Source organism: Oncorhynchus clarkii, unplaced genomic scaffold, assembly GCF_045791955.1.
Source record: "Oncorhynchus clarkii lewisi isolate Uvic-CL-2024 unplaced genomic scaffold, UVic_Ocla_1.0 unplaced_contig_9439_pilon_pilon, whole genome shotgun sequence".
NCBI lineage: Eukaryota > Metazoa > Chordata > Actinopteri > Salmoniformes > Salmonidae > Oncorhynchus > Oncorhynchus clarkii.
Genome location: NW_027258375.1, coordinates 26,350 through 48,204, shown reverse-complemented (window position 1 = coordinate 48,204; position 21,855 = coordinate 26,350). Strand labels below are relative to the sequence as shown.

At 48.5% G+C, this 21,855-nt stretch overlaps 1 pseudogene; it reads right to left on the bottom strand.

Moving 5' to 3' along the window:
- Window positions 1–9,277: 9,277 nt before the first annotated feature.
- The window catches only part of LOC139396826 (acetyl-coenzyme A synthetase 2-like, mitochondrial), a 32,544-nt pseudogene continuing 19,966 nt past the window's right edge, over window positions 9,278–21,855 (bottom strand).

Here is a 21,855-nt window from a genome sequence, read left to right as displayed (position 1 = left end):
GCTGTGGGACTGTTTACCAGGTCAAGGTGAAGCTGTGGGACTGTTTACTAGGTCAAGGTGAAGCTGTGGGACTGTTGTCAAGGTGAAGCTGTGGGACTGTTTACCAGGTCAAGGTGGAGCTGTGGGACTGTTTACCAGGTCAAGGTGAAGCTGTGGGACTGTTTACCAGGTCAAGTTGAAGCTGTGGGACTGTTTACCAGGTCCAGGTGAAGCTGTGGGACTGTTTACTAGGTCAAGGTGAAGCTGTGGGACTGTTGTCAAGGTGAAGCTGTGGGACTGTTTACTAGGTCAAGGTGAAGCTGTGGGACTGTTGTCAAGGTGAAGCTGTGGGACTGTTGTGAAGCTGTGGGACTGTTTACTAGGTCAAGGTGAAGCTGTGAGACTGTTTACCAGGTCAAGGTGAAGCTGTGGGACTGTTGTCAATGTGAAGCTGTGAGACTGTTGTCAAGGTGAAGCTGTGGGACTGTTGTCAAGGTGAAGCTGTGAGACTGTTGTCAAGGTGAAGCTGTGGGACTGTTGTCAAGGTGAAGCTGTGGGACTGTTTACCAGGTCAAGGGGAAGCTGTGGGACTGTTTACCAGGTCAAGGTGAAGCTGTGAGACTGTTGTCAAGGTGAAGCTGTGGGGACTGTTGTCAAGGTGAAGCTGTGGGACTGTTGTCAAGGTGAAGCTGTTGTCAAGGTGAAGCTGTGGGACTGTTGTCAAGGTGAAGCTGTGGGGACTGTTGTCAAGGTGAAGCTGTGAGACTGTTGTCAAGGTGAAGCTGTGGGACTGTTGTCAAGGTGAAGCTGTGGGACTGTTTACCAGGTCAAGGGGAAGCTGTGGGACTGTTTACCAGGTCAAGGGGAAGCTGTGGGACTGTTTACCAGGTCAAGGTGAAGCTGTGAGACTGTTGTCAAGGTGAAGCTGTGGGACTGTTGTCAAGGTGAAGCTGTGGGACTGTTGTCAAGGTGAAGCTGTGGGGACTGTTGTCAAGTTGAAGCTGTGGGGACTGTTGTCAAGGTGAAGCTGTGGGACTGTTGTCAATGTGAAGCTGTGAGACTGTTGTCAAGGTGAAGCTGTGGGACTGTTGTCAAGGTAAAGCTGTGGGACTGTTGTCAAGGTGAAGCGTGGGACTGTTGTCAAGGTGAAGCTGTGGGACTGTTGTCAAGGTGAAGCGTGGGACTGTTGTCAAGGTGAAGCTGTGGGGACTGTTGTCAAGGTGAAGCTGTGGGGACTGTTGTCAAGGTGAAGCTGTGGGACTGTTTACCAGGTTGAGATGAAGCTGTGGGACTGTTGTCAAGGTGAAGCTGTGGGACTGTTTAATAGGTCAAGGTGAAGCTGTGGGACTGTTGTCAAGGTGAAGCGTGGGACTGTTGTCAAGGTGAAGCTGTGGGGACTGTTGTCAAGGTGAAGCTGTGAGACTGTTGTCAAGGTGAAGCTGTGGGACTGTTGTCAATGTGAAGCTGTGAGACTGTTGTCAAGGTGAAGCTGTGGGACTGTTGTCAAGGTGAAGCTGTGGGACTGTTGTCAAGGTGAAGCGTGGGACTGTTGTCAAGGTGAAGCTGTGGGACGGTTGTCAAGGTGAAGCTGTGAGACTGTTGTCAAGGTGAAGCTGTGGGACTGTTTAATAGGTCAAGGTGAAGCTGTGGGACTGTTGTCAAGGTGAAGCGTGGGACTGTTGTCAAGGTGAAGCTGTGGGGACTGTTGTCAAGGTGAAGCTGTGAGACTGTTGTCAAGGTGAAGCTGTGGGACTGTTGTCAATGTGAAGCTGTGAGACTGTTGTCAAGGTGAAGCTGTGGGACTGTTGTCAAGGTGAAGCTGTGGGACTGTTGTCAAGGTGAAGCGTGGGACTGTTGTCAAGGTGAAGCTGTGGGACTGTTGTCAAGGTGAAGCTGTGAGACTGTTGTCAAGGTGAAGCGTGGGACTGTTGTCAAGGTGAAGCTGTGGGGACTGTTGTCAAGGTGAAGCTGTGGGGACTGTTGTCAAGGTGAAGCTGTGGGACTGTTTACCAGGTTGAGATGAAGCTGTGGGACTGTTGTCAAGGTGAAGCTGTGGGACTGTTTAATAGGTCAAGGTGAAGCTGTGGGACTGTTGTCAAGGTGAAGCGTGGGACTGTTGTCAAGGTGAAGCTGTGGGACTGTTGTCAAGGTGAAGCTGTGGGGACTGTTGTCAAGGTGAAGCGTGGGACTGTTGTCAAGGTGAAGCTGTGGGGACTGTTGTCAAGGTGAAGCTGTGGGGACTGTTGTCAAGGTGAAGCGTGGGACTGTTGTCAAGGTGAAGCGTGGGACTGTTGTCAAGGTGAAGCTGTGGGACTGTTGTCAAGGTGAAGCTGTGGGACTGTTGTCAAGGTGAAGCTGTGGGACTGTTGTCAAGGTGAAGCTGTGGGACTGTTGTCAAGGTGAAGCTGTGGGACTGTTGTCAAGGTGAAGCTGTGGGACTGTTGTCAAGGTGGAGCTGTGGGACTGTTTACTAGGTCAAGGTGAAGCTGTGGGACTGTTGTCAAGGTGAAGCTGTGGGACTGTTGTCAAGGTGAAGCTGTGGGACTGTTGTCAAGGTGAAGCTGTGGGACTGTTGTCAAGGTGAAGCTGTGGGGACTGTTGTCAAGGTGAAGCGTGGGACTGTTGTCAAGGTGAAGCTGTGGGACTGTTTACCAGGTTGAGATGAAGCTGTGGGACTGTTGTCAAGGTGAAGCTGTGGGACTGTTTAATAGGTCAAGGTGAAGCTGTGGGACTGTTGTCAAGGTGAAGCGTGGGACTGTTGTCAAGGTGAAGCTGTGGGACTGTTGTCAAGGTGAAGCTGTGGGGACTGTTGTCAAGGTGAAGCGTGGGACTGTTGTCAAGGTGAAGCTGTGGCGACTGTTGTCAAGGTGAAGCGTGGGACTGTTGTCAAGGTGAAGCTGTGGGGACTGTTGTCAAGGTGAAGCTGTGGGGACTGTTGTCAAGGTGAAGCGTGGGACTGTTGTCAAGGTGAAGCGTGGGACTGTTGTCAAGGTGAAGCTGTGGGACTGTTGTCAAGGTGAAGCTGTGGGACTGTTGTCAAGGTGAAGCTGTGGGACTGTTGTCAAGGTGAAGCTGTGGGACTGTTGTCAAGGTGAAGCTGTGGGACTGTTGTCAAGGTGAAGCTGTGGGACTGTTGTCAAGGTGAAGCTGTGGGACTGTTGTCAAGGTGAAGCTGTGGGACTGTTGTCAAGGTGGAGCTGTGGGACTGTTTACTAGGTCAAGGTGAAGCTGTGGGACTGTTGTCAAGGTGAAGCTGTGGGACTGTTGTCAAGGTGAAGCTGTGGGACTGTTGTCAAGGTGAAGCTGTGGGACTGTTGTCAAGGTGAAGCGTGGGACTGTTGTCAAGGTGAAGCTGTGGGGACTGTTGTCAAGGTGAAGCTGTGAGACTGTTGTCAAGGTGAAGCTGTGGGACTGTTGTCAATGTGAAGCTGTGAGACTGTTGTCAAGGTGAAGCTGTGGGACTGTTGTCAAGGTGAAGCTGTGGGACTGTTGTCAAGGTGAAGCTGTGGGACTGTTGTCAAGGTGAAGCTGTGGGACTGTTGTCAAGGTGAAGCTGTGGGACTGTTTTCAAGGTGAAGCTGTGGGTCTGTTGTCAAGGTGAAGCTGTGGGACTGTTGTCAAGGTGAAGCTGTGGGACTGTTGTCAAGGTGGAGCTGTGGGACTGTTTACTAGGTCAAGGTGAAGCTGTGGGACTGTTGTCAAGGTGAAGCTGTGGGACTGTTGTCAAGGTGAAGCTGTGGGACTGTTGTCAAGGTGAAGCTGTGGGACTGTTGTCAAGGTGAAGCGTGGGACTGTTGTCAAGGTGAAGCTGTGGGGACTGTTGTCAAGGTGAAGCTGTGAGACTGTTGTCAAGGTGAAGCTGTGGGACTGTTGTCAATGTGAAGCTGTGAGACTGTTGTCAAGGTGAAGCTGTGGGACTGTTGTCAAGGTGAAGCTGTGGGACTGTTGTCAAGGTGAAGCTGTGGGACTGTTGTCAAGGTGAAGCTGTGGGGACTGTGTCTTTGTTTACTGACGTCTTAATGTGATGAATGATCATGTCGTTTATTTTTTTAATTGACATTAAAATGTGTATTTTTTATGAGACAGGAAGTGACCAGTAAAGAATGCTGCCTATTGTTGCTATATTACTCAAATTATAATCTGTATAAAACAAAGTTAAGTAATATAATCTGCTTTTGCATCATGCACTAAAAACAGAAGTTTAAAACTCTTAAACATCCATACAATATTAAAAATACCTTTCTTCTCAATTCATAAACAGTAATCCAGAACAGACACTTAAGAAATAGAGTAAGAAGAATTTAAGAAACCATTTCTGTATGGACCTCACTTTGTGCAAGGGGGGCATTGTCATGCTGAAACAGGAAAGGGCCTTCCCCAAACTGTTGCCACAAAGTTGGAAGCACAGAATCGTCTAGAAAGTCATTGTATGCTGTAGCATTAAGATTTCCCTTGAAGACAACCCCAACCTAACCACAATATAACTGACCACCACTCAACAGAAGACAACCACACAACCCAACCACAATGTGCCTGCACCACTCTCCAAGTCATAGTAACTAGTATTGGTAACTAACATCTCTCTAAATGCAGCTCACTTATTGTGGAATATAAAGTGAACAGGTTAAAGTGAAGCTGTGGGTCTGTTGTCAAGGTGAAGCTGTGGGACTGTTTACCAGGTCAAGGTGAAGCTGTGGGACTGTTTACCAGGTCAAGGTGAAGCTGTGGGACTGTTGTCAAGGTGAAGCTGTGGGACTGTTGTCAAGGTGAAGCTGTGGGACTGTTTACTAGGTCAAGGTGAAGCTGTGGGACTGTTTACCAGGTCAAGGTGAAGCTGTGGGACTGTTTACCAGGTCAAGGTGAAGCTGTGGGACTGTTTACCAGGTCAAGGTGAAGCTGTGGGACTGTTTACCAGGTCAAGGTGAAGCTGTGGGACTGTTTACTAGGTCAAGGTGAAGCTGTGGGACTGTTGTCAAGGTGAAGCTGTGGGACTGTTGTGAAGCTGTGGGACTGTTTACTAGGTCAAGGTGAAGCTGTGGGACTGTTTACCAGGTCAAGGTGAAGCTGTGGGACTGTTTACCAGGTCAAGGTGAAGCTGTGGGACTGTTTACTAGGTCAAGGTGAAGCTGTGGGACTGTTGTCAAGGTGAAGCTGTGGGACTGTTTACCAGGTCAAGGTGGAGCTGTGGGACTGTTTACCAGGTCAAGGTGAAGCTGTGGGACTGTTTACCAGGTCAAGTTGAAGCTGTGGGACTGTTTACCAGGTCCAGGTGAAGCTGTGGGACTGTTTACTAGGTCAAGGTGAAGCTGTGGGACTGTTGTCAAGGTGAAGCTGTGGGACTGTTTACTAGGTCAAGGTGAAACTGTGGGACTGTTGTCAAGGTGAAGCTGTGGGACTGTTGTGAAGCTGTGGGACTGTTTACTAGGTCAAGGTGAAGCTGTGAGACTGTTTACCAGGTCAAGGTGAAGCTGTGGGACTGTTGTCAATGTGAAGCTGTGAGACTGTTGTCAAGGTGAAGCTGTGGGACTGTTGTCAAGGTGAAGCTGTGAGACTGTTGTCAAGGTGAAGCTGTGGGACTGTTGTCAAGGTGAAGCTGTGGGACTGTTTACCAGGTCAAGGGGAAGCTGTGGGACTGTTTACCAGGTCAAGGTGAAGCTGTGAGACTGTTGTCAAGGTGAAGCTGTGGGGACTGTTGTCAAGGTGAAGCTGTGGGACTGTTGTCAAGGTGAAGCTGTGGGGACTGTTGTCAAGGTGAAGCTGTGAGACTGTTGTCAAGGTGAAGCTGTGGGACTGTTGTCAAGGTGAAGCTGTGGGACTGTTTACCAGGTCAAGGGGAAGCTGTGGGACTGTTTACCAGGTCAAGGGGAAGCTGTGGGACTGTTTACCAGGTCAAGGTGAAGCTGTGAGACTGTTGTCAAGGTGAAGCTGTGGGACTGTTTACCAGGTGAAGCTGTGGGACTGTTGTCAAGGTGAAGCTGTGGGGACTGTTGTCAAGGTGAAGCTGTGGGGACTGTTGTCAAGGTGAAGCTGTGGGACTGTTGTCAATGTGAAGCTGTGAGACTGTTGTCAAGGTGAAGCTGTGGGACTGTTGTCAAGGTAAAGCTGTGGGACTGTTGTCAAGGTGAAGCGTGGGACTGTTGTCAAGGTGAAGCTGTGGGACTGTTGTCAAGGTGAAGCTGTGAGACTGTTGTCAAGGTGAAGCTGTGGGACTGTTGTCAAGGTGAAGCGTGGGACTGTTGTCAAGGTGAAGCTGTGGGGACTGTTGTCAAGGTGAAGCTGTGGGGACTGTTGTCAAGGTGAAGCTGTGGGACTGTTTACCAGGTTGAGATGAAGCTGTGGGACTGTTGTCAAGGTGAAGCTGTGGGACTGTTTAATAGGTCAAGGTGAAGCTGTGGGACTGTTGTCAAGGTGAAGCGTGGGACTGTTGTCAAGGTGAAGCTGTGGGGACTGTTGTCAAGGTGAAGCTGTGAGACTGTTGTCAAGGTGAAGCTGTGGGACTGTTGTCAATGTGAAGCTGTGAGACTGTTGTCAAGGTGAAGCTGTGGGACTGTTGTCAAGGTGAAGCTGTGGGACTGTTGTCAAGGTGAAGCGTGGGACTGTTGTCAAGGTGAAGCTGTGGGACTGTTGTCAAGGTGAAGCTGTGAGACTGTTGTCAAGGTGAAGCTGTGGGACTGTTTAATAGGTCAAGGTGAAGCTGTGGGACTGTTGTCAAGGTGAAGCGTGGGACTGTTGTCAAGGTGAAGCTGTGGGACTGTTGTCAATGTGAAGCTGTGAGACTGTTGTCAAGGTGAAGCTGTGGGACTGTTGTCAAGGTGAAGCTGTGAGACTGTTGTCAAGGTGAAGCTGTGGGACTGTTGTCAATGTGAAGCTGTGAGACTGTTGTCAAGGTGAAGCTGTGGGACTGTTGTCAAGGTGAAGCTGTGGGACTGTTGTCAAGGTGAAGCGTGGGACTGTTGTCAAGGGGAAGCTGTGGGACTGTTTACCAGGTCAAGGTGAAGCTGTGAGACTGTTGTCAAGGTGAAGCTGTGGGACTGTTGTCAAGGTGAAGCTGTGAGACTGTTGTCAAGGTGAAGCTGTGGGACTGTTGTCAATGTGAAGCTGTGAGACTGTTGTCAAGGTGAAGCTGTGGGACTGTTGTCAAGGTGAAGCTGTGGGACTGTTGTCAAGGTGAAGCGTGGGACTGTTGTCAAGGGGAAGCTGTGGGACTGTTTACCAGGTCAAGGTGAAGCTGTGAGACTGTTGTCAAGGTGAAGCTGTGGGACTGTTGTCAAGGTGAAGCTGTGGGACTGTTGTCAAGGTGAAGCTGTGGGGACTGTTGTCAAGGTGAAGCTGTGGGGACTGTTGTCAAGGTGAGGCTGTGGGACTGTTGTCAATGTGAAGCTGTGAGACTGTTGTCAAGGTGAAGCTGTGGGACTGTTGTCAAGGTAAAGCTGTGGGACTGTTGTCAAGGTGAAGCGTGGGACTGTTGTCAAGGTGAAGCTGTGGGACTGTTGTCAAGGTGAAGCTGTGAGACTGTTGTCAAGGTGAAGCTGTGGGACTGTTGTCAAGGTGAAGCGTGGGACTGTTGTCAAGGTGAAGCTGTGGGGACTGTTGTCAAGGTGAAGCTGTGGGGACTGTTGTCAAGGTGAAGCTGTGGGACTGTTTACCAGGTTGAGATGAAGCTGTGGGACTGTTGTCAAGGTGAAGCTGTGGGACTGTTTAATAGGTCAAGGTGAAGCTGTGGGACTGTTGTCAAGGTGAAGCGTGGGACTGTTGTCAAGGTGAAGCTGTGGGGACTGTTGTCAAGGTGAAGCTGTGAGACTGTTCTCAAGGTGAAGCTGTGGGACTGTTGTCAATGTGAAGCTGTGAGACTGTTGTCAAGGTGAAGCTGTGGGACTGTTGTCAAGGTGAAGCTGTGGGACTGTTGTCAAGGTGAAGCGTGGGACTGTTGTCAAGGTGAAGCTGTGGGACTGTTGTCAAGGTGAAGCTGTGAGACTGTTGTCAAGGTGAAGCTGTGGGACTGTTTAATAGGTCAAGGTGAAGCTGTGGGACTGTTGTCAAGGTGAAGCGTGGGACTGTTGTCAAGGTGAAGCTGTGGGGACTGTTGTCAAGGTGAAGCTGTGAGACTGTTGTCAAGGTGAAGCTGTGGGACTGTTGTCAATGTGAAGCTGTGAGACTGTTGTCAAGGTGAAGCTGTGGGACTGTTGTCAAGGTGAAGCTGTGGGACTGTTGTCAAGGTGAAGCGTGGGACTGTTGTCAAGGTGAAGCTGTGGGACTGTTGTCAAGGTGAAGCTGTGAGACTGTTGTCAAGGTGAAGCGTGGGACTGTTGTCAAGGTGAAGCTGTGGGGACTGTTGTCAAGGTGAAGCTGTGGGGACTGTTGTCAAGGTGAAGCTGTGGGACTGTTTACCAGGTTGAGATGAAGCTGTGGGACTGTTGTCAAGGTGAAGCTGTGGGACTGTTTAATAGGTCAAGGTGAAGCTGTGGGACTGTTGTCAAGGTGAAGCGTGGGACTGTTGTCAAGGTGAAGCTGTGGGACTGTTGTCAAGTTGAAGCTGTGGGGACTGTTGTCAAGGTGAAGCGTGGGACTGTTGTCAAGGTGAAGCTGTGGGGACTGTTGTCAAGGTGAAGCGTGGGACTGTTGTCAAGGTGAAGCGTGGGACTGTTGTCAAGGTGAAGCATGGGACTGTTGTCAAGGTGAAGCTGTGGGACTGTTGTCAAGGTGAAGCTGTGGGACTGTTGTCAAGGTGAAGCTGTGGGACTGTTGTCAAGGTGAAGCTGTGGGACTGTTGTCAAGGTGAAGCTGTGGGACTGTTGTCAAGGTGGAGCTGTGGGACTGTTTACTAGGTCAAGGTGAAGCTGTGGGACTGTTGTCAAGGTGAAGCTGTGGGACTGTTGTCAAGGTGAAGCTGTGGGGACTGTTGTCAAGGTGAAGCTGTGGGACTGTTGTCAAGGTGAAGCTGTGGGACTGTTGTCAAGGTGAAGCTGTGGGGACTGTGTCTTTGTTTACTGACGTCTTAATGTGATGAATGATCATGTTGTTTATTTTTTTAATTGACATTAAAATGTGTATTTTTAATGAGACAGGAAGTGACCAGTAAAGAATGCTGCCTATTGTTGCTATATTACTCAAATTATAATCTGTATAAAACAAAGTTAAGTAATATAATCTGCTTTTGCATCATGCACTAAAAACAGAAGTTTAAAACTCTTAAACATCCATACAATACTAAAAATACCTTTCTTCTCAATTCATAAACAGTAATCCAGAACAGACACTTAAGAAATAGAGTAAGAAGAATAGCATGCAATAATCAAGACCATTTTACTAACTTATTTTTTTAAAAATTTTTAGGTTCTCATATCAAAACAACTGTTTTTTTTGGTCACATACACATGTTTAGCAGATGTTATTGCGGGTGTAGCGAAAATGCTTGTGTTCCTAGCTCCAACGGGTGCAGTAATATCCAACAATTCACAACAACACACACAAATCCAAGGTTCTCCCAGCGTATTCCACGTCCCTGTAGTTTGTGGAATGGATGTGGACGCAGGGGTTACCGAGGTCTATTCAACGTGATTAAACATTCAGACTGTTGCCCATAGACATAATGTATGCAACTGGTATGATGATTCTCTATTGGTCCTGACAGAAGCATCTGTGCACACAATACATCTGTATGTGAATGTTCTATAAGTTAAAGGGACATTTCACCAATGTTTAACCTCATATTCATTGTCTCCAGCACCATATCATTGAAAACTGTTTTTTTTGTTCTGTCGTCCCCCCAAAAAATATATAAATTGGTGGTGTCCCTTTAATACCCTGTTGTTACTGCTGCTTGCCGTCGCCACGGAGACGTCGGTGACCCCTGATGACCTCGTGTACGGAGTCAGGGTCGTCTAGCGTGCTGAGGTCCCCCAGCTCGTCCGTGTTCCGCTCTACGACCTTCCTCAGGACACGACGCATGATTTTTCCCGAGCGAGTCTTTGGCAGACACCTCACCACCTACAGAGATAAAAGCCCCGTTTTGAAAACTTTAAAAGTGTATCTTTCCTTCCTCCCTTCATAAAAAAAAAAAATGTTTTGAAATGGGGAGGGTACAACTTTAAGTTTACCAGAACACAGCTTTTCTTTTTTTTCTGTTGCAAAAATTATTTTTTTTGCTACAGTGTGACCTACTTAACACAACCCAGCTGTTTGTGCCTGTTAATGTTATTAAGTCATGTTCAGGACAGTCTTGTGAGACTTTAGGACATTGTTTATGACCTTTATAAAGTAGGCAAATCAAATGTTATTGGTCACATACACATGGTTAGCAGATGTTAATGCGAGTGTAGCCAAATGCTTGTGCTTCTAGTTCCGACAATGCAGTAATATCTAACAAGTAATCTAACAAATTCACAACAACTACCTAATACACACAAATGTAAAGGGATGGAATAAGAATATGTACATATAAATATATGGCCGTGCGGCATAGGCAAGATGCAGTAGATGGTATAGAGTACAGTATATACATACGAGATGAGTAACGTAGAGTATGTAAACATTATATAAAGTGGCATTGTTTAAAGTGACTAGAGATACATTTATTACATCCAATTATTCATGATTTAAGTGGATTGAGATTTGAGTCAGTATGTTGGCAGCAGCCTCTCTATGTTAGTGATGGCTATTTAACAGTCTGATAGCCAGAGATTTGAGTCTGTATGTTGGCAGCAGCCTCTCTATGTTAGTGATGTTTGTTTAACAGTCTGATAGCCAGAGATTTGAGTCTGTATGTTGGCAGCAGCCTCTCTATGGTAGTGATGGCTGTTTAACAGTCTGATAGCCAGAGATTTGAGTCTGTATGTTGGCAGCAGCCTCTCTATGTTAATGATGGCTGTTTAACAGTCTGATAGCCAGAGATTTGAGTCAGTATGTTGACAGCAGCCTCTCTATGTTAGTGGTGGATGTTTAACAGTCTGATAGCCAGAGATTTGAGTCTGTATGTTGGCAGCAGCCTCTCTATGTTAGTGATGGCTGTTTAACAGTCTGATAGCCAGAGATTTGAGTCAGTATGTTGACAGCAGCCTCTCTATGTTAGTGATGGCTGTTTAACAGTCTGATGGCCTTGAGATAGAAGCTGTTTTTCAGTCTCTCTGAGGGAAGGTTCAGAGAGTTCAAAGATTGAAAGTACCACAAGTGAATGGACCCCACTAGACTACCAGTATTAGTGGTACTACCTGAATGAAGTCTGGGCAGGCGTACTTGGCGATGCTCCTGGACACCATCTCTCTGAGCTGCTGAGCTAGAACCTCCTCTTGAACCATCACTGCCTTCTTCAACACCACAAATACATACACACCTGGTCAGAGAAGAGGACAGTAGATCACCTATATGGCCGTAAAGGCTGCGTTTACACAGGCGGTCCAATTCTGATCTTTTGCCCAATTATTGGCAAAAAAAAAAGAAGGTGATCTGATTGGTCAAAAGATATCTAGAATATCTGTTTGTTGTTTACTATAGTCTAGCATATGACATGCTACATCATTTGCACAAGGTCACTTAAAGGTTATGTCAAGTTCACGTAGAGTTGTTTGGATCAAGGTGGTGAAATAAAGACGTCATCGGTATATTTGTTCTCGACAGGGTAGGGGAGGGGCGAATTACTTGTAATCTGATTACAAACTGCAGTCAGTTGGTGTAGGGGCGAATTACTTGTAATCTGATTACAAACTGCAGTCAGGTGGGGTAGGGGCGAATTACTTGTAATCTGATTACAAACTGCAGTCAGGTAGGGGAGGGGCGAATTACTTGTAATCTGATTACAAACTGCAGTCAGGTAGGGGAGGGGCGAATTACTTGTAATCTAATTACAAACTGCAGTCAGGTAGGGGAGGGGCGAATTACTTGTAATCTGATTACAAACTGCAGTCAGGTAGGGGAGGGGCGCATTACTTGTAATCTGATTACAAACTGCAGTCAGGTAGGGGAGGGGCGAATTACTTGTAATCTGATTACAAACTGCAGTCAGGTAGGGGAGGGGCGAATTACTTGTAATCTGATTACAAACTGCAGTCAGGTAGGGGAGGGGAGGATTACTTGTAATCTGATTACAAACTGCAGTCAGGTAGGGGAGGGGCAGATTACTTGTAATCTGATTACAAACTGCAGTCAGGTAGGGGAGGGGCGGATTACTTGTAATCTGATTACAAACTGCAGTCAGGTAGGGGAGGGGCGGATTACTTGTAATCTGATTACAAACTGCAGTCAGGTAGGGGAGGGGCGGATTACTTGTAATCTGATTACAAACTGCAGTCAGGTAGGGTAGGGGCGAATTACTTGTAATCTGATTACAAACTGCAGTCAGGTAGGGGAGGGGCGGATTACTTGTAATCTGATTACAAACTGCAGTCAGGTAGGGGAGGGGCGGATTACTTGTAATCTGATTACAAACTGCAGTCAGGTAAGGGAGGGGCGGATTACTTGTAATCCGATTACCAAAAAAACTGTAACTGTAATCAGTTACGTTACCAGCAATAATATTGTAATCAGATTACTTTGGAAAAACTAGAGGATTACTTCTTGGATTCATTTTAAATTCAGAAAGGATGTTTGCTAAAAAATACATGACACCTTTCTGTTTTCTCAGTGACGTTCAATTCAGCACTGACAAAAGGCACAAGTTTAAGTTTGTTTCACCTGAGTGAGTCTGACCACCAATCAGAGACCACTATGATGACACACCAAATGATGACAACCAATCAGAGACCACTATGATGACACACCAAATGATGACCACAAATCAGAGACCACTATGATGACACACCAAATGATGACCACCAATCAGAGACCACTATGATGACACACCAGATGATGACTACCAATCAGAGACCACTATGATGACACACCAAATGATGACCACAAATCAGAGACCACTATGATGACACACCAAATGATGACCACCAATCAGAGACCACTATGATGACACACCAGATGATGACTACCAATCAGAGACCACTATGATGACACACCAAATGATGACCACCAATCAGAGACCACTATGATGACACCCCAAATGATGACCACCAATCAGAGACCACTATGATGACACAGCAGATGATGACCACCAATCAGAGACCACTATGATGACACACCAGATGATGACCACCAATCAGAGACCACTATGATGACACACCAAATGATGACCACCAATCAGAGACCACTATGATGACACACCAGATGATGACCACCAATCAGAGACCACTATGATGACCACCAATCAGAGACCACTATGATGACACACCAGATGATGACCACCAATCAGAGACCACTATGATGACACACCAAATGATGACCACCAATCAGAGACTACTATGATGACACACCAGATGATGCCAACCAATCAGAGACCACTATGATGACACACCAAATGATGACCACCAATCAGAGACCACTATGATGACACACCAGATGATGACTACCAATCAGAGACCACTATGATGACACACCAAATGATGACCACCAATCAGAGACCACTATGATGACCACCAATCAGAGACCACTATGATGACACAGCAGATGATGACCACCAATCAGAGACGACTATGATGACACACCAGATGATGACCACCAATCAGAGAACACTATGATGACACACCAGATGATGACTACCAATCAAAGACCACTATGATGACACACCAAATGATGACCACCAATCAGAGACCACTATGATGACACCCCAAATGATGACCACCAATCAGAGACCACTGTGATGACACACCCAAATGTGTTTAAAGGATCCTTTTTTGTCTTCTTCTAATGCCTCTTAAAGGGAAAGTAATCTAAAAGTAACTGAAAGTCATCAGATTGCGTTACTGAGTTTGGCTAATCCATAAATTACGTTATGGATTACAATTTTGGACGTTAACTGTAACGGATTACATTTAGAAAGTAACCTAGGCAACCCCGGTTGTTGATACATTTCCTTGAATTAGACACTAAGAGTGGAGAGTTAAGTGGAAAAGTCCATTGGTAAAAGTAAATTGGTATAATCATGTAACCATGGTGCACGTCAAAGTTCCACGATGTCACTCACCCTCTCCTTTGATGTCATGGGAATAGCCAATCGCAGCAGACTCAGCCACTGCAGGACACTGGTTCTAGGAGAGAATGCCATGGAATCAGTTCCAACTGTTAATAACGTCGACAAGGACATTGATACGATAAGCGACATTTATACGATATGCTTATCATTTCAGCTGATTTTTGTGTAGACTCGGGTAAAGTCCTGCAATAAGAAGTCATTTTGATAGGAACATTTGGACTCATGATCGTGATCAGTGATGTCGTGGTAAAAATAAATTGTTGGGTAAACGCTGACCGCCATTCATGGTGATTATTTGTATTTTATTATGGATCCGCCCAATTAAAGTAATGCTCCCTATACATTCAATGTGGCAGGGTAGCCTAGTGGTTAGAGTGTAGAGGCGGCAGGGTAGCCTAGTGGTTAGAGTGTAGAGGCAGCAGGGTAGCCTTGTGGTTAGAGTGGAGGGGCGGCAGGGTAGCCTAGTGGTTAGAGTGTAGGGGCGGCAGGGTAGCCTAGTGGTTAGAGTGGAGGGGCGGCAGGGTAGCCTAGTGGTTAGAGTGGAGGGGCGGCAGGGTAGCCTAGTGGTTAGAGTGGAGGGGCGACAGGGTAGCCTAGTGGTTAGAGTGTAGAGGCGGCAGGGTAGCCTAGTGGTTAGAGTGTAGGGGCGGCAGGGTAGCCTAGTGGTTAGAGTGGAGGGGCGGCAGGGTAGCCTAGTGGTTAGAGTGGAGGGGCGGCAGGGTAGCCTAGTGGTTAGAGTGTAGAGGCGGCAGGGTAGCCTAGTGGTTAGAGTGTAGAGGCGGCAGGGTAGCCTAGTGGTTAGAGTGGAGGGGCGGCAGGGTAGCCTAGTGGTTAGAGTGTAGAGGCGGCAGGGTAGCCTAGTGGTTAGAGTGGAGGGGCGGCAGGGTAGCCTAGTGGTTAGAGTGTAGAGGCGGCAGGGTAGCCTAGTGGTTAGAGTGTAGGGGCGGCAGGGTAGCCTAGTGGTTAGAGTGGAGGGGCGGCAGGGTAGCCTAGTGGTTAGAGTGGAGGGGCGGCAGGGTAGCCTAGTGGTTAGAGTGTAGAGGCGGCAGGGTAGCCTAGTGGTTAGAGTGTAGAGGCGGCAGGGTAGCCTAGTGGTTAGAGTGGAGGGGTGGCAGGGTAGCCTAGTGGTTAGAGTGTAGAGGCAGCAGGGTAGCCTAGTGGTTAGAGTGGAGGGGCGGCAGGGTAGCCTAGTGGTTAGAGTGGAGGGGCGGCAGGGTAGCCTAGTGGTTAGAGTGTAGAGGCGGCAGGGTAGCCTAGTGGTTAGAGTGTAGAGGCGGCAGGGTAGCCTAGTGGTTAGAGTGGAGGGGCGGCAGGGTAGCCTAGTGGTTAGAGTGTAGAGGCAGCAGGGTAGCCTAGTGGTTAGAGTGGAGGGGCGGCAGGGTAGCCTAGTGGTTAGAGTGTAGAGGCGGCAGGGTAGCCTAGTGGTTAGAGTGTAGGGGCGGCAGGGTAGCCTAGTGGTTAGAGTGGAGGGGCGGCAGGGTAGCCTAGTGGTTAGAGTGGAGGGGCGGCAGGGTAGCCTAGTGGTTAGAGTGTAGAGGCGGCAGGGTAGCCTAGTGGTTAGAGTGTAGAGGCGGCAGGGTAGCCTAGTGGTTAGAGTGGAGGGGCGGCAGGGTAGCCTAGTGGTTAGAGTGTAGAGGCAGCAGGGTAGCCTAGTGGTTAGAGTGGAGGGGCGGCAGGGTAGCCTAGTGGTTAGAGTGGAGGGGCGGCAGGGTAGCCTAGTGGTTAGAGTGTAAAGGCGGCAGGGTAGCCTAGTGGTTAGAGTGGAGGGGCGGCAGGGTAGCCTAGTGGTTAGAGTGTAGGGGCGGCAGGGTAGCCTAGTGGTTAGAGTGGAGGGGCGGCAGGGTAGCCTAGTGGTTAGAGTGGAGGGGCGGCAGGGTAGCCTAGTGGTTAGAGTGGAGGGGCGGCAGGGTAGCCTAGTGGTTAGAGTGTAGAGGCGGCAGGGTAGCCTAGTGGTTAGAGTGTAGGGGCGGCAGGGTAGCCTAGTGGTTAGAGTGGAGGGGCGGCAGGGTAGCTTAGTGGTTAGAGTGGAGGGGCGGCAGGGTAGCCTAGTGGTTAGAGTGTAGAGGCGGCAGGGTAGCCTAGTGGTTAGAGTGTAGAGGCGGCAGGGTAGCCTAGTGGTTAGAGTGGAGGGGCGGCAGGGTAGCCTAGTGGTTAGAGTGTAGAGGGGGCAGGGTAGCCTAGTGGTTAGAGTGGAGGGGCGGCAGGGTAGCCTAGTGGTTAGAGTGTAGAGGCGGCAGGGTAGCCTAGTGGTTAGAGTGTAGAGGCGGCAGGGTAGCCTAGTGGTTAGAGTGTAGAGGGGGCAGGGTAGCCTAGTGGTTAGAGTGCAGAGGGGGCAGGGTAGCCTAGTGGTTAGAGTGGAGGGGCGGCAGGGTAGCCTAGTGGTTAGAGTGGAGGGGCGGCAGGGTAGCCTAGTGGTTAGAGTGGAGGGGCGGCAGGGTAGCCTAGTGGTTAGAGTGGAGGGGCGGCAGGGTAGCCTAGTGGTTAGAGTGGAGGGGCGGCAGGGTAGCCTAGTGGTTAGAGTGTAGAGGCGGCAGGGTAGCCTAGTGGTTAGAGTGTAGGGGCGGCAGGGTAGCCTAGTGGTTAGAGTGGAGGGGCGGCAGGGTAGCCTAGTGGTTAGAGTGGAGGGGCGGCAGGGTAGCCTAGTGGTTAGAGTGTAGAGGCGGCAGGGTAGCCTAGTGGTTAGAGTGTAGAGGCGGCAGGGTAGCCTAGTGGTTAGAGTGGAGGGGTGGCAGGGTAGCCTAGTGGTTAGAGTGTAGAGGGGGCAGGGTAGCCTAGTGGTTAGAGTGGAGGGGCGGCAGGGTAGCCTAGTGGTTAGAGTGTAGAGGCGGCAGGGTAGCCTAGTGGTTAGAGTGTAGAGGCGGCAGGGTAGCCTAGTGGTTAGAGTGTAGAGGGGGCAGGGTAGCCTAGTGGTTAGAGTGTAGAGGGGGCAGGGTAGCCTAGTGGTTAGAGTGGAGGGGCGGCAGGGTAGCCTAGTGGTTAGAGTGGAGGGGCGGCAGGGTAGCCTAGTGGTTAGAGTGGAGGGGCGGCAGGGTAGCCTAGTGGTTAGAGTGGAGGGGCGGCAGGGTAGCCTAGTGGTTAGAGTGGAGGGGCGGCAGGGTAGCCTAGTGGTTAGAGTGTAGAGGCGGCAGGGTAGCCTAGTGGTTAGAGTGTAGAGGCGGCAGGGTAGCCTGGTGGTTAGAGTGGGGGGCGGCAGGGTAGCCTAGTGGTTAAAGTGAAGGGGCGGCAGGGTAGCCTAGTGGTTAGAGCGTTGGACTAGTAACCAGAAGGTTGCAAATTCAAATCCCCGAGCTGACAATCTGTCATTCTGCCCCTGAACAGGCAGTTAACCCACTGTTCCTAGGCCGTCATTGAAAATAAGAATTTGTTCTTAACTGACTTGCCTAGTTAAAAAATTAAAGTGCGTTTTTCTGTAAAAGATGGGGTACGTGCGTTTACTTTCTGCTACACCACTGATCGTGAAGTTATTTTGAGAAGGACATTTGGTCACATCACGATCTTGTCTAGCCATCTTGTCTCAGGGGACCACAATGGAAATAAGTCCCAGAATTTATTGTGTGTTATCCTCCATGATTTAACAATGGAAATAAGTCCCAGACTGTATTGTGTGTTATCCTCCATGATTTAACAATGGAAATAAGTCCCAGACTGTATTGTGTGTTATCCTCCATGATTTAACAATGGAAATAAGTCCCAGACTGTATTGTGTGTTATCCTCCATGATTATGTATGGCTTTTTCAAATTGTATGTGTGCTTGTTTTTTTTTTTTAAATGGTTGAATTAATAACCTAAACTAAACATGATTATGATCGTGCTTCTACACCTGCATTGCTTGCTGTTTGGGGTTTTAGGCTGGGTACGAAGGGCTATATAAATACATTTGATTTGATTTGATTTGATCGTACATACCACCACATCCTCTAGTTCCGCAGTCCCAAGCCGGTGACCGCTCACGTTGATGACATCATCGAGACGGCCGACGATCTGGTAATAGCCTTCCTTGGAGCGGTGGAGAAGAAATCTACTAGTGGCGTGATTTAGGGGACAGTATTGATTATCGCAGAGCGCTAGTCTCAGCCTGAGAAAGACAGGAAATTGAGCAGATTGTAGAACGCTCGTTTTTAAAGTCTGGATGGGTTGGTTTGTCTGTACCTGGATAAGGCTGAAAATATGTCTCTGTGAATCTCTGGTGGTGGTTGTGGATTGTCCGGGCCATACCAGGCCAGGCCTGGGAGATACACAAAGCTCCAGTCGAATCATTGGAACTCAGCACTTCACCCTGGATACAACACACAACATTACTATTTCGAAGAAAAAAAAATCCAAACTCCTTACGCATTTTATTATTTTTATGACAGGATAGGAGACAGAATAGAGGGATCAGAAATTCGTAGGGGATTGAACAGGGATCCCCGTCACAGCAGGAGTCATGTGGTTCCGGACGAGACACTCCGCTCCACACACAACACAATGTCTGGTTGAATAGACAGCAGAGTGACAGTATTGTGTGTGGAAGAGGGAAGTGGGATATCAGAATGCTTCCAAGCAGACCAGACAGCTGGGAAGCCCCAACAACAGATTACCAGCTGGTCAGAGAATGTTGTGGCTCTTAGTGAGGAGAGAAAGAGGGAGAGAGAAAGAGAGAGAGAGAGAAATAAAGAGGGAGAGAGAAATAGAGAGCAAGAGACAGAGAAATAGGGAGGAGGGGAGAGAGAGAGAGAGAGAGAGAGAGAGAGAAAGAGAGAGAGAGAGATAGAGAGAGGGAGGAGAGGAGAGAGAGGGAGAAAGAGGGAGGAGGGGAGAGAGAGAGAGGGAGGAGGGGAGAGAGAGAGAGAGTGAGAGGGGAGAGAGAGAGAGAGAGATAGAGAGAGAAAGAGAGAGAGTGAGAGGGGAGAGAGAGAGAGAGAGAGAGAGAGGGAGGAGGGGAGAGAGAGAGAGAGAGAGAGAGGGAGGAGGGGAGAGAGAGAGAGAGAGAGAGAGTGAGGGGAGAGAGAGAGAGATAGAGAGAGGGAGAAAGAGGGAGGAGGGGAGAGAGAGAGAGGGAGGAGGGGAGAGAGAGATAGAGAGAGAAAGAGAGAGAGTGAGAGAGAGAGGGAGGAGGGGAGAGAGAGAGAGAGAGAGAGGGAGGAGGGGAGAGAGAGAGAGAGATAGAGGGAGGAGGGGAGAGAGAGAGAGCCCCACCCCCCCCTCAATGGACTAGCACGCCATCGCCAGTCACTACATCAGTGTCCAGCAGTGCCGGCTTGATCCCGTAAAACGGTCGCATGGCCATGCCCGGAACGATCTCCGCCTCTGGGTCCGCCGGCCTGGGAGCGATGCAGATCCCACCGGTCTCTGGAGAGACGGGAATAATACGTCGATGAGAGAGAACTGCTTTTCTAAGGAATCTAAAGCCCTATATGAACACTGGAAAGTGCTCTCTTCACTGATCGGGATATGACTGAATAGGCAAATGTCTTTTCAAGGTTTTGAACAAGGCCTAAACATTGACCACACCATGTTGTTGTGGCCCCTGAAGAGATCTCCAAACAAAATGTCACAGTATAAAGACTAGAGTAAGTTCTACAATTAGGGCTGGTAGGTTAGTGGAAAATAATAAAGAAGGAAAATATATTTTAAGAAATATATATGTAAAATAATACATAGATTTTATACATAGATTTACCCAACAAATATATGGGGGATTGGAAATGATGCAGACAATTACATTGATGGAAGCTACAATCTTTCCGCAATTGTTAAAGCTGATCTTCCCCCTAAAAAAATACAATCAATAAATTTAAAAAACTAGAGAAAGTTAAGAGGAGATTAAAGGTTGATGAGGAAAAAGGAGACGGCAAAGAGAACCAGAACAAGCTTTTGTAAACAACCAGTTTGTCAGTCTGTCAGCATAATAAGCCCGGATCCTTTAGCTACAGATGTCGATGAGAGAATTACGGTCATGTTAAAAGTCAATTAAATGCAATTAGGTTTGACTCTATCCTGCGACCAGGCCGTGCTAATCTACTAATCGGCTAATCTACCCTGCTAATCTGGCTGGTGTGGAGCTGGACTGACAGAGGATTGAGTCCCAAATGGCACCCTATTCCCTTTAGAGTGCACTACTATGGGTCCTGGTCTAAAGTAGTCCACTACTATGGGTCCTGGTCTAAAGTAGTGCACTACTATGGGTCCTGATCAGATGTAGTGCACTACTATGGGTTCTGGTCTAAAGTAGTGCACTACTATGGGTCCTGATCAGATGTAGTGCACTACTATGGGTCCTGGTCTAAAGTAGTGCACTACTATGGGTCCTGATCAGAAGTAGTGCACTACTATGGGTCCTGATCAGAAGTAGTGCACTACTATGGGCCCTGGTCTAAAGTAGTGCACTACTATGGATTCTGGTTTAAAGTAGTGCACTACTATGGGTCCTGGTCTAAAGTAGTGCACTGTAAAATGAGGCACCCAGGGTCTCCATAGAACTAGGACACCACAGATTAACATCCCACACAGGGGCAAGGTGCCAACCAGTCAGCCAGCCAAGCAGTCAGTCAGCCAGTCAGCCAACCAGTCAGCCAGCCAGGCAGTCAACTAGCCAGTCAGCTAGCTAGCCAGTCAGCCAACCAATCAGCCAGCCAGTCAACTAGCCAGTCAGCCAGTCAGCCAAGCCAGCCAGTCAACTAGCCAGTCAACCAACCAGGCAGTCAGCCAGCCAGTCAGCCAACCAGCCAGCCAGTCAGTCAACCAGCCATCCAGTCAGCAAGTCAGGCAGCCAGCCAGTCAGTCAACCAGCCAGTCAGCCAGCCAGTCAGCAAGTCAGCCAACCAGTCAGCCAGCCAGTCAGCCAACCAGTCAACTAGCCAGTCAGCCAGCCAGGCAGTCAGCCAGGCAGTCAGCCAACTAGCCAGCCAGCCAGGCAGTCAGCCAGGTAGTCAGCCAGCCAGCCAGGCAGTCAGCCAGCCAGCCAGCCAGGCAGTCAGCCAGCCATTCAGCCAGCCAGCCAGTCAGTCAACCAGCCAGCCAGTCAGCAAGTCAGCCAGCCAGTCAGTCAACCAGCCAGTCAGCCAGCCAGCCAGCCAGCCAGTCAGCAAGTCAGCCAACCAGTCAGCCAGCCAGTCAACTAGCCAGTCAGCCGGCCAGGCAGTCAGCCAGCCAGCAGTCAGCCAGCCAGCCAGCCAGTCAGTCAACCAGCCAGCCAACCAGTCAAATCTCCTTATTTGCCCCTGTAATGGACTTGTTTTGCACATAGATCAAACTGCCAGGAATTACCAATAATGCAATTTAGTGCTAATTGGAAAATCTGGACATAACGACATAATCCTCTGTTCTGAGGTAGGGTATTTGGGTCATATCTGTGTCATTAATGCTCCATGCTAAATTATGCATGTTTAATTATAAATATTAAAGGGGCAGCCTGGGATTGAAACAACGACAACAAATGGCAATACATCATTCATTTAAAAGTCTCAAAATTGATGTACCAATCCCAGATTGCCCCTTTAATATGCCCCTTGTGTGATAATTAACATTATTCCGGTGAATTTATTTTAATTACTCAATGACTGTAATTTGGTGCGATTGAGGACTGAAATATATAAGGTCAACCTGAATTTTTTGTTAGATTAGCCTCAAATCAGATATGGTTTTAAAACATGTTTTTACATGTTTACAGGCCTGTTATTGTAGGCTATTTTCAACTTACGTAACGATAGAATTGGTTACAATGCAGCAAACGATATAGCTTTCTATTCAAACAAAGGTGTGTGAGGTATTGACCCTAGCAGGCTAGCTAATGTACAATGTAACTGGTGGTGAGCCATCAGAG